Source organism: Arachis ipaensis, chromosome B4, assembly GCF_059453495.1.
Source record: "Arachis ipaensis isolate K30076 ecotype BB chromosome B4, ASM5945349v1, whole genome shotgun sequence".
Classification (NCBI taxonomy): Eukaryota; Viridiplantae; Streptophyta; class Magnoliopsida; order Fabales; family Fabaceae; genus Arachis; species Arachis ipaensis.
Window position 1 is genome coordinate 104,436,784 of NC_142439.1, and position 12,988 is coordinate 104,449,771.

Here is a 12,988-nt window from a genome sequence, read left to right on the forward strand (position 1 = left end):
GCTTCACATATCAACTGAAACTCTAGAATTCATTCTTAAAAATTCTGAAGAACATAGAATAATTTATTTTATTTATTATTATTTTTTTGAAAATTTTTCGAACTAAAAAGCTTTAAAAATAAAATAAAATTACCTAATCTGAGCAACAAGATGAACCGTCAGTTGTCCAAACTCGAACAATCCCCGGCAACGGCGCCAAAAACTTGGTGCACGAAATTGTGATCTCTAACAATGGCGCCCAAAACTTGGTACACATGATCTTAATCTCAACTCTTTTTCACAACTCCGCACAACTAACCAGCAAGTGCACTAGGTCGTCCAGGTAATAAACCTTACGTGAGTAAGGGTCGATCCCACGGAGATTGTCGGCTTGAAGCAAGCTATGGTCATCCTTGTAAATCTCAGTCAGGCAGATTCAAATGGTTATAAAGTCTTGATAATTAAAATATAAATAAAATATAAAATAAGATAAAGTTACTTATGTAATTCATTGGTGGAAATTTCAGATAAGCGTCTGGAGATGCTTTGTTGCTTCCGAACCTCTGCTTTCCTATTGTCTTCTTCCAACCATGCGTTACCTCCTTCCATGGCAAGCTGTATGATCCTCTCGGATGAAAACAAATCCATATGCGCTGTCACCGCATAGCTAATCATCTGTTGGTTCCCGCTAGCGTCGGAATAGGACCATTGTTCTTTTGCACATTGTCACTTGTGCCCCACATTCACAGGTTTGAAGCTCGTCACAGTCATCCCTTCCCAGATCCTACTCGGAATACCACAAACAAGGTTTAGACTTTTCGGATCTCAGGAATGCTGCCAATGGTTCTAGCCTATACCACGAAGACTCTGATCTCACGGAATGGAATGCTCTGTTGTCCGGAGAGGCAACCAAGCGTCGTGAACCAGGAGGCCAAGAGATACACACTCAAGCTATTGCAGGTAGAATAGAAGTGGTTGTCAGGCACGCGTTCATAAGTGAGAATGATGATGAGTGTCACGGGTCATCTCATTCATCAGGTTGAAGTGCGAGTGAATATCTTAGAGAAGAAGTAGGCGTTAATTGAATAGAAAAACAATAGTACTTGTATTAATTCATGAAGAACAGCAGAGCTCCACACCTTAATCTTTGGGGTGTAGAAACTCCACCGTAGAAAATACATAAGTAAAAGGTCTAGGCATGGCCGTGAGGCCAGCCTCCAAACGTGTACAATGGTAAAGTCTAAGGACTAAACGTCCAGAGATGTCAAAAGCTCTAAAATAAATCTCTAAAAGTAGTTTTTATACTAAACTAGTAGCCTAGGGTTACAGAAAATAAGTAACTAAGTGCAGATAGTGCAGAAATCCACTTCCGGGGCCCACTTGGTGTGTGCTTGGGCTGAGCATTGAAGATATTTTGTACTTAGGCTGTTTCTGGAGTTAAACGCCAGCTTTGATGCCAGTTTGGACGTTTAACTCCAATTCTGGTGCCAGTTTGGGCGTTTTACACCACGATGTTTTAGGCTGACCTTGAATGCCAGTTTGGGCCATCAAATCTCGGGCAAAGTATAAACTATTATATATTGCTGGAAAGCCCAGGATGTCTACTTTCCAACGCACTTGAGAGCGCACCAATTAGGCTTCTGTAGCTCTGGAAAATCTACTTCAAGTGCAGGGAGGTCAGAATCTAATAGCATCTACAGTCCTTTTTCAGCCTCTGAATCAGATATTTGCTCAGGTCCCTCAATTTCAGCTAGAAAATACCTAAAATCATAGAAAAAAAATACAAACTCATAGTAAAGTCCAGAATTGTGATTTTTGAATAAAATCTAATAAAAATATAATAAAAATAACTAAATCATACTAAAAACCATGTAAAAACAATGCCAAAAAGGGTATAAATTATCCGCTCATCACACGCCCAGGTCTTCTCTTGGGTGATTGGTGATGATGGCGTGCCACGCCTGGGACTCAAGTGGCACGCCCAAGTGATTTTTAAAGTTGGTGTGCCACGCCTTCGATACCAAGTGGCACGCCCATATGGTTGGCCTTGTTTCTCCCTTTCCGGAAAGTATAACCAACGTGCCACGCCCAGGGGTTGGCGTGCCACGCCCATCATTTGCTTTGGTTCCAATAGCTGGCGTGGCACGCCCAGCCTTTGCTTTGGCCTTCTTTGTACCTTAGCGTGCCATGCCCAGATGCTCAAGTGGCACGCCCAAGTAAGGGTGGAAGCTTGGCATGCGACGCCTTCGACCTCAAGTGGCACGCCCAGCCTTTTTAGCCCTCAACCTCTTCTCTGGAATTTTGTACTAGCGTGTCATGCCATGCTGCTCAAGTGGCATGCCCATTCATTTGTGTCTTTCTTAGCTTGGCATGCCACGCCTAGGTTTTCAAGTGGCACGCCCAAGTAATTTTAAAGCTGGCGTGCCACGCCTTCGATACCAAGTGGCACGCCCATGGCTTAAGTGGTGGGTTTGGCGTGCCACGCTGATGAGCGGATAATTTATACGCTTTTTGACATTGTTTTTAGTATGTTTTTAGTAGGATCTAGTTACTTTTAGGGATATTTTCATTAGTTTTTATGTTAAATTCACATTTCTGGACTTTACTATGAGTTTGTGTGTTTTTCTGTGATTTCAGGTATTTTCTGGCTGAAATTGAGGGACTTGAGCAAAAATCAGATTCAGAGGTTGAAGAAGGACTGCTGATGCTGTTGGATTCTGACCTCCCTGCACTCAAAGTGGATTTTCTGGAGCTACAGAACTCGAAATGGCGCGCTTCCAATTGCGTTGGAAAGTAGACATCCAGGGCTTTCCAGCAATATATAATATTCTATACTTTGGCCAAGAATTTACGACGTAAACTGGCGTTCAACGCCAGCCTTCTGCCCAAATCTGGCGTCCAGCGCCAGAAAAGGATCCAAAACCAGAGTTGAACGCCCAAACTGGCACAGAAACTGGCGTTCAACTCCACAAATGGCCTCTGCACGTGCAACACTCAAGCTCAGCCCAAACACACACCAAGTGGGCCCCGGAAGTGGATTTATGTATCAATTACTTACTCATGTAAACCCTAGTAGCTAGTTTATTATAAATAGGACCTTTTACTATTGTATTAGGCGTCTTTTTGACCATCTTTGGTCTCAGTTTTAATCTATTGTTCATCTTTGGATTACCTTATGATCCTTTGATCACGTTTTAGGGGGCTGGCCATCTCGGCCATGCCTGGACCTTCACTTATGTATTTTTAACGGTAGAGTTTCTACACTCCATAGATTAAGGTGTGGAGCTCTGCTGTTCCTCAAAGATTAATGCAAGTACTACTGTTTTCTATTCAATTCATCTTATTTCGCTTCTAAGATATCCATTTGCACCAAAGAACGTGATGAAGGTGATGATTATGTGTGACGCTCATCACCATCTCCCCTATGAACACGTGCCTGACAAACACTTCCGTTCTACATGAGATAAGCTAGAATGAATATCTCTTAGATCTCTTAACCGGAATCTTCGTGGCGTAAGCTAGAATGATGGCGGCATTCAAGAGAATCCGGAAAGTCTAAACCTTGTCTGTGGTATTCCGAGTAGGATTCAATGATTGAATGACTGTGACGAGCTTCAAACTCGCGAGTGCTGGGCGTTGGTGACAGACGCAAAAGGAGGGTGAATCCTATTCCAGCATGATCGAGAACCGACAGATGAATGGCCGTGCTGTGACAGAGCATGTGAGCATATCTTTCACTGAGAGGAGGGGATGTAGCCACTGACAACGGTGATGCCCTTGCATAAAGCCAGCCATGGAAAGGAGTAAGATTGATTGGATGAAGATAGCAGGAAAGCAGAGGTTCAGAGGAACGAAAAGCATCTCCATTCGCTTATCTGAAATTCCTACCAATGATTTACATAAGTATCTCTATCCCTATTTTAATATTAATTTCGAAAACTCCATAACTGTTTTATATCCGCCTGACTGAGATTTACAAGGTGACCATAGCTTGCTTCATACCAACAATCTCCGTGGGATTCGACCCTTACTCACGTAAGGTATTACTTGGACGACCCAGTGCACTTGCTGGTTAGTTGTATCGAAGTTGTGACAATTATGAATTAAGATCAGAGCACCAAGCTTTGGAGCCATTACCAGGATTTGTTCGAGCCTGGAGATCACAATTTCGTGCACCAAGTTTTTGGCGCCGTTGCCGGGGATTGTTTGAGTTTGGACAACTGACGGTTCATCTTGTCGCTCAGATTAGGTAATTTTCTTTTTGTTTTCTTTTCAAAAATTTTTCAAAAGCATTTCTAAAATTTTCTCATCTGTTTTCAAAAAAAATAAAAATATTTTCAAAAATTTTATTCAAGATTTTTAAGAATGAATTCTAGTGTTTCATGAAGCATGTGAAGCCTGGCTGGCTGTAACGCCATGTCTAAATTCTTTTGGACTGAGGCTTCCAAACCATCAGAGGTAAGTTACATACTTGATAAATGATGAGCAGCAATTTGTTATCAAGATCAATATACTCTGATGTTATCTGCTGAAGCTTGGCTGGCCATTGGCCATGTCTAGTGTTTTGGACTGGAGCTTTCATTGAAAGCTTGGCTGGCTAGTGAGCCATGTCTAATTCCTGGACTGAAGCTTTAGACTAAGAATGCAAGATTCCTGGAATTCATATTAAAAATTTTGGAATCCTTATTTTCCTTTTTCATATAATTTTCGAAAAATCAAAAAAAAAAATTTAGAAAATCATAAAAATCAAAAATATTTTTCTGTTTCTTGTTTGAGTCTTGAGTCATGTTATAAGTTTGGTGTCAATTGCATATGCATCTTGCATTTTTCGAAAATATCAAGCATTCATAGTGTTCTTCATGATCTTCAAGTTGTTCTTGGTAAGTCTTCTTGCTTGATCTTGATGATTTTTTGTTTTGTGTTGTATAGTGTTTTTCATATGCATTCTTGAATTCTTAGTGTCTAAGCATTAAAGAATTCTAAGTTTGGTGTCTTGCATGTTTTCTTTGCATAAAAAATTTTTCAAAAATGTGTTCTTGATGTTCATCATGATCTTCATAATGTTCTTGGTGTTCATCTTGACATTCATAGCATTATTGCATGCATTCATTGTTTTGATCTAAAAATTTCATGCATTGCATAATTTTCATGTTTTTCATAAAAATTTCAAAAATCAAAAAAATATCTTTCCTCTTTTCTCTCATCAAATTCGAAAATTTGGATTGACTTTTTCAAAAATTTTTGAAAATCAAATTGTTTCTCATGAGTCAAATCAAATTTTCAATTTGAAAATCTTATCTTTTTCAAAATCTTTTTCAAAAATCAAATCTTTTTCAAAATTATTAGTTATTTTCGAAAATTCCAAAAATCTTTTTCTTATTTTTATACCAAATTTTCGAAAATAACATAAACAATTAATGTTTTGATTCAAAAATTTGGAGTTTGTTACTCGCTTGTTAAGAAAGATTCAAACTTTAAGTTCTAGAATCATATCTTGTGATTTCTTATGAATCAAGTCATTAATTGTGATTTCAAAAATCAAATCTTTTTCAAAACTAATTCCTATCATATCTTTTCAAAAACATCTTCTTATCTTATCTTTTTCAAAAATATCTTTTCAAAATATCTTTTCTAACTTCCTAACTTCTCATCTTTTTAAAATTTGTTCCAACTAACTAACTAACTTTTTGTTTGTTTCTTAACTTTTTCAAAACTACCTAACTAACTCTCTCTCTCTCATTTTTCGAAAATATCTTCCCCCTTTTTCAAAATTTCTTTTAATTTATTAATTAATTTAATTTTCAAATTTTTAAATCTTAATTTTCGAAAATCACTAACATTTTTTCAAAAACTATTTTCAAAAATCACTAACTCCTTTTCAAAATTAATTTTCGAAAATTCCCTCCTTCTCTCTCATCTTATTCTATTTATTCATTCATTAACTAACATCTCTTCCTCACATCATCACCAAATTCGAACCCCCTCTTCTATCTGTGTTCGAATTTCTTCTTCTCTTCTTCTACTAACAATAAGGATCCTCTTTACTGTGACATAGATGATTCCTCTTCTTTTCTTTTTCTCTCCTCTTTCTTATGAGCAGGGACAGAGAAAAAGGCATTCTTGTTGAAGCTGATCCAGAACCTGAAAGGACTCTGAAGAGAAAATTAAGAGAAGCTAAATTACAACAATCCAGAGACAACTTGATTGAAAATTTCGAACAAGTAAAGGAGATGGCAGCCGAATCCAACAACAATGCAAGGAGAATGCTTGGTGACTTCACTGCACCTAATTCCAATTTACATGGAAGAAGCATCTCCATTCCTGCCATTGGAGCAAACAACTTTGAGCTGAAACCTCAGTTAGTTTCTCTGATGCAGCAGAACTGCAAGTTTCATGGACTTCCATCTGAAGATCCTTTTCAGTTCTTAACTGAATTCTTGCAGATATGTGATACTGTTAAGACTAATGGAGTATATCCTGAAGTCTACAGGCTTATGCTTTTCCCTTTTGCTGTAAGAGACAGAGCTAGATTATGGTTGGATTCTCAACCCAAAGACAGCCTGAACTCTTGGGATAAGCTGGTCACGGCTTTCTTAGCCAAGTACTTTCCTCCTCAAAAGCTGAGCAAGCTTAGAGCTGATGTTCAAACCTTCAGACAGAAAGAAGGTGAATCCCTCTATAAAGCTTGGGAAAGATACAAACAGTTGACCAAAAAGTGTCCTTCTGACATGCTTTCAGAATGGACCATCCTGGATATATTCTATGATGGTTTATCTGAGCTATCAAAGATGTCACTAGACACTTCTGCAGGTGGATCCATTCACCTAAAGAAAACGCCTGCAGAAGCTCAAGAACTCATTGACATGGTTGCTAATAACCAGTTCATGTACACTTCTGAAAGGAATCCTGTGAGTAATGGGACGCCTATGAAGAAGGGAGTTCTTGAGGTTGATACTCTGAATGCCATATTGGCTCAGAATAAAATATTGACTCAGCAAGTCAATATGATTTCTCAGAGTCTGCATGGAATGCAAGCTGCATCCAACAGTACTCAAGAGGCATCTTCTGAAGAAGAAGCTTATGATCCTGAGAACCCTACAATAGCAGAGGTAAATTACTTAGGTGAACCTTATGGAAACACCTATAACTCAACATGGAGAAATCATCCAAATTTCTCATGGAAGGATCAAAAGCCCCAACAAGGCTTTAAGAATGGTGGAAGAAACAGGTTTAGCAATAGCAAGCCTTTTCCATCATCCACTCAGCAACAAACAGAGAACTCTGAACAAAATGCTTCTAATTTAGCAAATCTAGTCTCTGATCTATCTAAGGCCACTGTAAGTTTCATGAATGAAACAAGGTCTTTCATTAGAAATTTGGAAGCACAAGTGGGCCAGCTGAGTAAAAGGATCACTGAAATCCCTCCTAGCACTCTCCCAAGTAATACAGAAGAGAACCCAAAAGGAGAGTGCAAGGCCATTGACATAAGTGCCATGGCCGAACCTGTGAGGAGAGGAGAGGACGTGAATCCCAAGGAGGAAGACCTCCTGGGACGTCCAGTGACCAATAAGGAGCTTCCCTCTGAGGAACCAAAGGACTCTGAGGCTCATCGAGAGACCATAGAGATTCCATTGAACCTCCTTATGCCCTTCATGAGCTCTAATGAATATTCCTCTTCTGAAGAGAATGAGGATGTTACTGAAGAGCAAACTGCCAAGTTTCTTGGTGCAATCATGAAGCTGAATGCCAAATTATTTGGCATTGATACTTGGGAAGTTGAACCTCCCTTGTTCATCAATGAACTAAGTAATCTGGATCAACTGACATTGCCTCAGAAGAGACAGGATCCTGGAAAGTTCATAATACCCTGTACCATAGGCACCATGATCTTTAAGGCTCTGTGTGACCTTGGTTCAGGAATAAACCGCATGCCCCTCTCTGTAATAGAGAAACTGGGAATCTATGGGGTGCAAGCTGCTAAAATCTCACTGGAGATGGCAGACAGCTCAAGAAAATAGGCTTATGGACAAGTAGAAGATGTATTAGTAAAGGTTGAGGGCCTTTGCATCCCTGCTGATTTCATAGTCCTGGATACTGGAAAGGAAGAGGATGAATCCATCATCCTAGGAAGACCTTTCCTGGCCACAGCAAGAGCTGTGATTGATGTTGACAGAGGTGAAATAGTCCTTCAATGGAATGAAAACTCCCTTGTGTTTAAAACTCAAGGATCTCCCTCTGCAACCATGGAGAGGAAGCAGAAAAAGCTTCTCTCAAAGCAGAGTCAACCAGAGCCCCCACAGTCAAACTCTAAGTTTGGTGTTGGAGAGTCTCAACAAAGCTCTGCACATCTGTGAGGCTCCATGAGAGCCCTCTGTCAAGCTATTGACATTAAAGAAGCGCTTGTTGGGAGGCAACCCAATGTTTATCTAATTCTTATTTTTATTGTTTTTCATGTTTTCTTAGGTTCATGATCATGTGGAGTCACAAAATAAATAGAAAAATTGAAAACGGAATCAAAAATAGTAGAAGAAAAATCACACCCTGGAGGAGCATCTGTCTGGCGTTCAGCGCCAGAACAGAGCATGGTTCTGGCGCTAAACGCCCAAAATGGGCAACTTCTGGGTGCTGAACGCCAGAACAGGCATGGTTCTGGCGTTCAACGCCAGAAATGGCACACAAATGGGCGCTGAACGCCCAAAATGGCCACCAACCTGGCGCTGAACGCCCAGAGTTGGGTACAAAGGCATTTTTACATGCCTAATGGGTGCAAGGATGTAATTCCTTGAACACCTCAGGATCTGTGGACCCCACAGGATCCACTCAGGATCTGTGGACCCCACAGGATCCACTCAGGATCTGTGGACCCCACAGGATCCCCACCTACCTCCACTCACTTCTTCTCACCACTCTCTTTCACACAACCCCACAAACACTCTTCCCTAAAAACCCCTCACCAATCACCTCAATCTCTCTTCCCCACTAAACCTTCACCACTCACATCCATCTCCTCTTCCCCATAAACCTACCTCATAAACTCCACCTACCTTCAAAATTCAAAACCAATTTCCCACCCAAACCCACCCATATGGCCAAACCTTAACCCCCCTCCCTTCCCTATATAAAGACCTCCATTCTTCATCAAATTCACACAACACACCCCTCTACACTCCTCTTGGCCGAAACCACATCTCCCTCTCCCTCTCCATATTTCTTCTTCTTCTTCTTCTATTCTTTTGTTTATTGCTCGAGGGCGAGCAATATTCTAAGTTTGGTGTGGTAAAAGCATAGCTTTTTTTGTTTTTCCATTACCATTGATGGCATCGAAGACCGGAGAATCCTCTAGAAGAGGGAAAGGGAAGACAAAAGCTTCCACATCCGAGTCATGGGAGATGGAAAGGTTCATCTCCAAAGCCCATCAAGACCACTTCTATGATGTTGTGGCCAAGAAGAAGGTGATCCCTGAGGTCCCTTTTAAACTCAAAAGAAATGAGTATCCGGAGATCCGACATGAAATTCAAAGAAGAGGTTGGGAAGTTCTAACAAATCCCATCCAACAAGTCGGCATCTTAATGGTTCAAGAGTTCTATGCCAATGCATGGATCACCAAGAACCATGATCAAAGTAAGAACCCGGATCCAAAGAACTATGTTACAATGGTTCGGGGGAAATACTTAGATTTTAGTCCGGAGAATGTGAGGTTGGCGTTCAACTTGCCATACATGGAAGAAAACGTACGCCCCTACACAAGGAGAGTCAACTTTGATCAAAGGTTGGACCAAGTCCTTATGGACATATGTGTAGAAGGAGCTCAATGGAAGATTGACTCCAAAGGCAAGCCGGTTCAACTAAGAAGATTGGACCTCAAGCCTATAGCTAGAGGATGGTTGGAGTTTATTCAATGCTCAATCATTCCCACTAGCAATCGGTCTGAAGTTACTATAGACCGGGCCATCATGATCCATAGCATCATGATTGGAGAAGAGGTGGAAGTTCATGAGATTATACCTCAAAAACTCTACAAGGTGGCTGACAAGTCCTCCACTATGGCAAGGTTAGCCTTTCCTCACCTCATTTGCCACCTATGCAATTCAGCTGGGATTGACATAGAGGGAGATATCCTCATCAAAGAGGACAAGCCCATCACTAAGAAAAAGATGGAGCAAGCAAGAGAGCTCAGTCATGGAGCTCAAGAGGCGCAAGAAGCTCACCACCATGAGATTCCGGAAATGCCTCAAATGCACTTTCCTTCACAAAACTATTGGGAGCAAATCAACACCTCCCTAGAAGAATTGAGTTCCAATATGGGACAACTAAGGGTGGAACATCAAGAGCACTCCATCATGCTCCATGAAATAAGAGAAGATCAAAAAGCAATGAGGGAGGAGCAACAAAGACAAGGAAGAGACATAGAAGAGCTCAAGGACATCATTGGTTCCTCAAGAAGGAAACGCCACCATCACTAAGGTGGATTCATTCTTTGTTCTTGCTTTCTCTGTTTTTCGTTTTCTATGCTATGTACTTATCTGTGTTTGTGTCTTTATTACATGATCATTAGTAGTTAGTAACTTTGTCTTAAAGTTATGAATGTCCTATGAATCCATCACCTCTCTTAAATGAAAAATGTTTTAATTCAAAAGAACAAGAAGTACATGAGTTTCGAATTTATCCTTGAACTTAGCTTAATTATATTGATGTGGTGACAATGCTTCTTGTTTTCTGAATATATGCTTGAACAGTGCATATGTCTTTTGAAGTTGTTGTTTAAGAATGTTAAATATGTTGGCTCTTGAAAGAATGATGACCAGGAGACATGTTATTTGATAATCTAAAAAATCATAAAAATGATTCTTGAAGCAAGAAAAAGCAGCAAAGAACAAAGCTTGCAGAGAAAAAAAAAATAGAAAGAAAAAGAAAAAAGCAAGCAGAAAAAGCCAATAACCCTTAAAATCAAAAGGCAAGGGCAAATAAAAAGGATCCCAAGGCTTTGAGCATCAGTGGATAGGAGGGCCTAAAGGAATAAAATCCTGGTCTAAGCGGCTAAACCAAGCTGTCCCTAACCATGTGCTTGTGGCGTGTAGGTGTCAAGTGAAAACTTGAGACTGAGCGGTTAAAGTCAAGATCCAAAGCAAAAACAAAGAGTGTGCTTAAGAACCCTGGACACCTCTAATTGGGGACTTTAGCAAAAGCTGAGTCACAATCTGAAAAGGTTCACCCAATTATGTGTCTGTGGCATTTATGTATCCGGTGGTAATACTGGAAAACAAAGTGCTTAGGGCCACGGCCAAGACTCATAAAGAAGCTGTGTTCAAGAATCATCATACTGAACTAGGAGAGTCAATAACACTATTCGAAATCTGAAGTTCCTATAGATGCCAATCATTCTGAACCTCAATGGATAAAGTGAGATGCCAAAACTATTCAAGAGGCAAAAAGCTATAAGTCCCGCTCATATGATTGAAGCTCTGTTTCATTGATAGTTTGGAATTTATAGTATATTCTCTTCTTTTCATCCTATTTAATTTTCAGTTGCTTGGGGACAAGCAACAATTTAAGTTTGGTGTTGTGATGAGCGGATAATTTATACGCTTTTTGACATTGTTTTTAGTATGTTTTTAGTAGGATCTAGTTACTTTTAGGGATGTTTTCATTAGTTTTTATGTTAAATTCACATTTCTGGACTTTACTATGAGTTTGTGTGTTTTTCTGTGATTTCAGGTATTTTCTGGCTGAAATTGAGGGACTTGAGCAAAAATCAGATTCAGAGGTTGAAGAAGGACTGCTGATGTTGTTGGATTCTGACCTCCCTGCACTCAAAGTGGATTTTCTGAAGCTACAGAACTCGAAATGGCGCGCTTCCAATTGCGTTGGAAAGTAGACATCCAGGGCTTTCCAGCAATATATAATAGTCCATACTTTGGCCAAGAATTGATGACGTAAACTGGCGTTCAACACCAGCCTTCTGCCCAAATCTGGCGTCCAGCGCCAGAAAAGGATCCAAAACCAGAGTTGAACGCCCAAACTGGCACAGAAACTGGCGTTCAACTCCACAAATGGCCTCTGCACGTGCAACACTCAAGCTCAGCCCAAACACACACCAAGTGGGCCCCGGAAGTGGATTTATGTATCAATTACTTACTCATGTAAACCCTAGTAGCTAGTTTATTATAAATAGGACCTTTTACTATTGTATTAGGCGTCTTTTTGACCATCTTTGGTCTCAGTTTTAATCTATTGTTCATCTTTGGATTACCTTATGATCCTTTGATCACGTTTTAGGGGGCTGGCCATCTCGGCCATGCCTGGACCTTCACTTATGTATTTTTAACGGTAGAGTTTCTACACTCCATAGATTAAGGTGTGGAGCTCTGCTGTTCCTCAAAGATTAATGCAAGTACTACTGTTTTCTATTCAATTCATCTTATTTCGCTTCTAAGATATCCATTCGCACCCAAGAACGTGATGAAGGTGATGATTATGTGTGACGCTCATCACCATCTCCCCTATGAACACGTGCCTGACAAACACTTCCGTTCTACATGAGATAAGCTAGAATGAATATCTCTTAGATCTCTTAACCGGAATCTTCGTGGCGTAAGCTAGAATGATGGCGGCATTCAAGAGAATCCGGAAAGTCTAAACCTTGTCTGTGGTATTCCGAGTAGGATTCAATGATTGAATGACTGTGACGAGCTTCAAACTCGCGAGTGCTGGGCGTTGGTGACAGACGCAAAAGGAGGGTGAATCCTATTCCAGCATGATCGAGAACCGACAAATGAATGGCCGTGCTGTGACAGAGCATGTGAGCATATCTTTCACTGAGAGGAGGGGATGTAGCCACTGACAACGGTGATGCCCTTGCATAAAGCCAGCCATGGAAAGGAGTAAGATTGATTGGATGAAGATAGCAGGAAAGCAGAGGTTCAGAGGAACGAAAAGCATCTCCATTCGCTTATCTGAAATTCCTACCAATGATTTACATAAGTATCTCTATCCCTATTTTAATATTAAT

General features: G+C 40.3%; 1 non-coding gene across 1 annotated transcript; it reads right to left on the bottom strand.

Annotated features, from left to right (window-relative positions):
- Positions 1-6,605: 6,605 nt before the first annotated feature.
- On the bottom strand, positions 6,606-6,713 carry LOC148568645 (small nucleolar RNA R71). The gene has a single exon (XR_015882702.1). It is a non-coding gene; the product is annotated as a small nucleolar RNA R71 (small nucleolar RNA).
- Between the last annotated feature and the right edge of the window lie 6,275 nt (positions 6,714-12,988).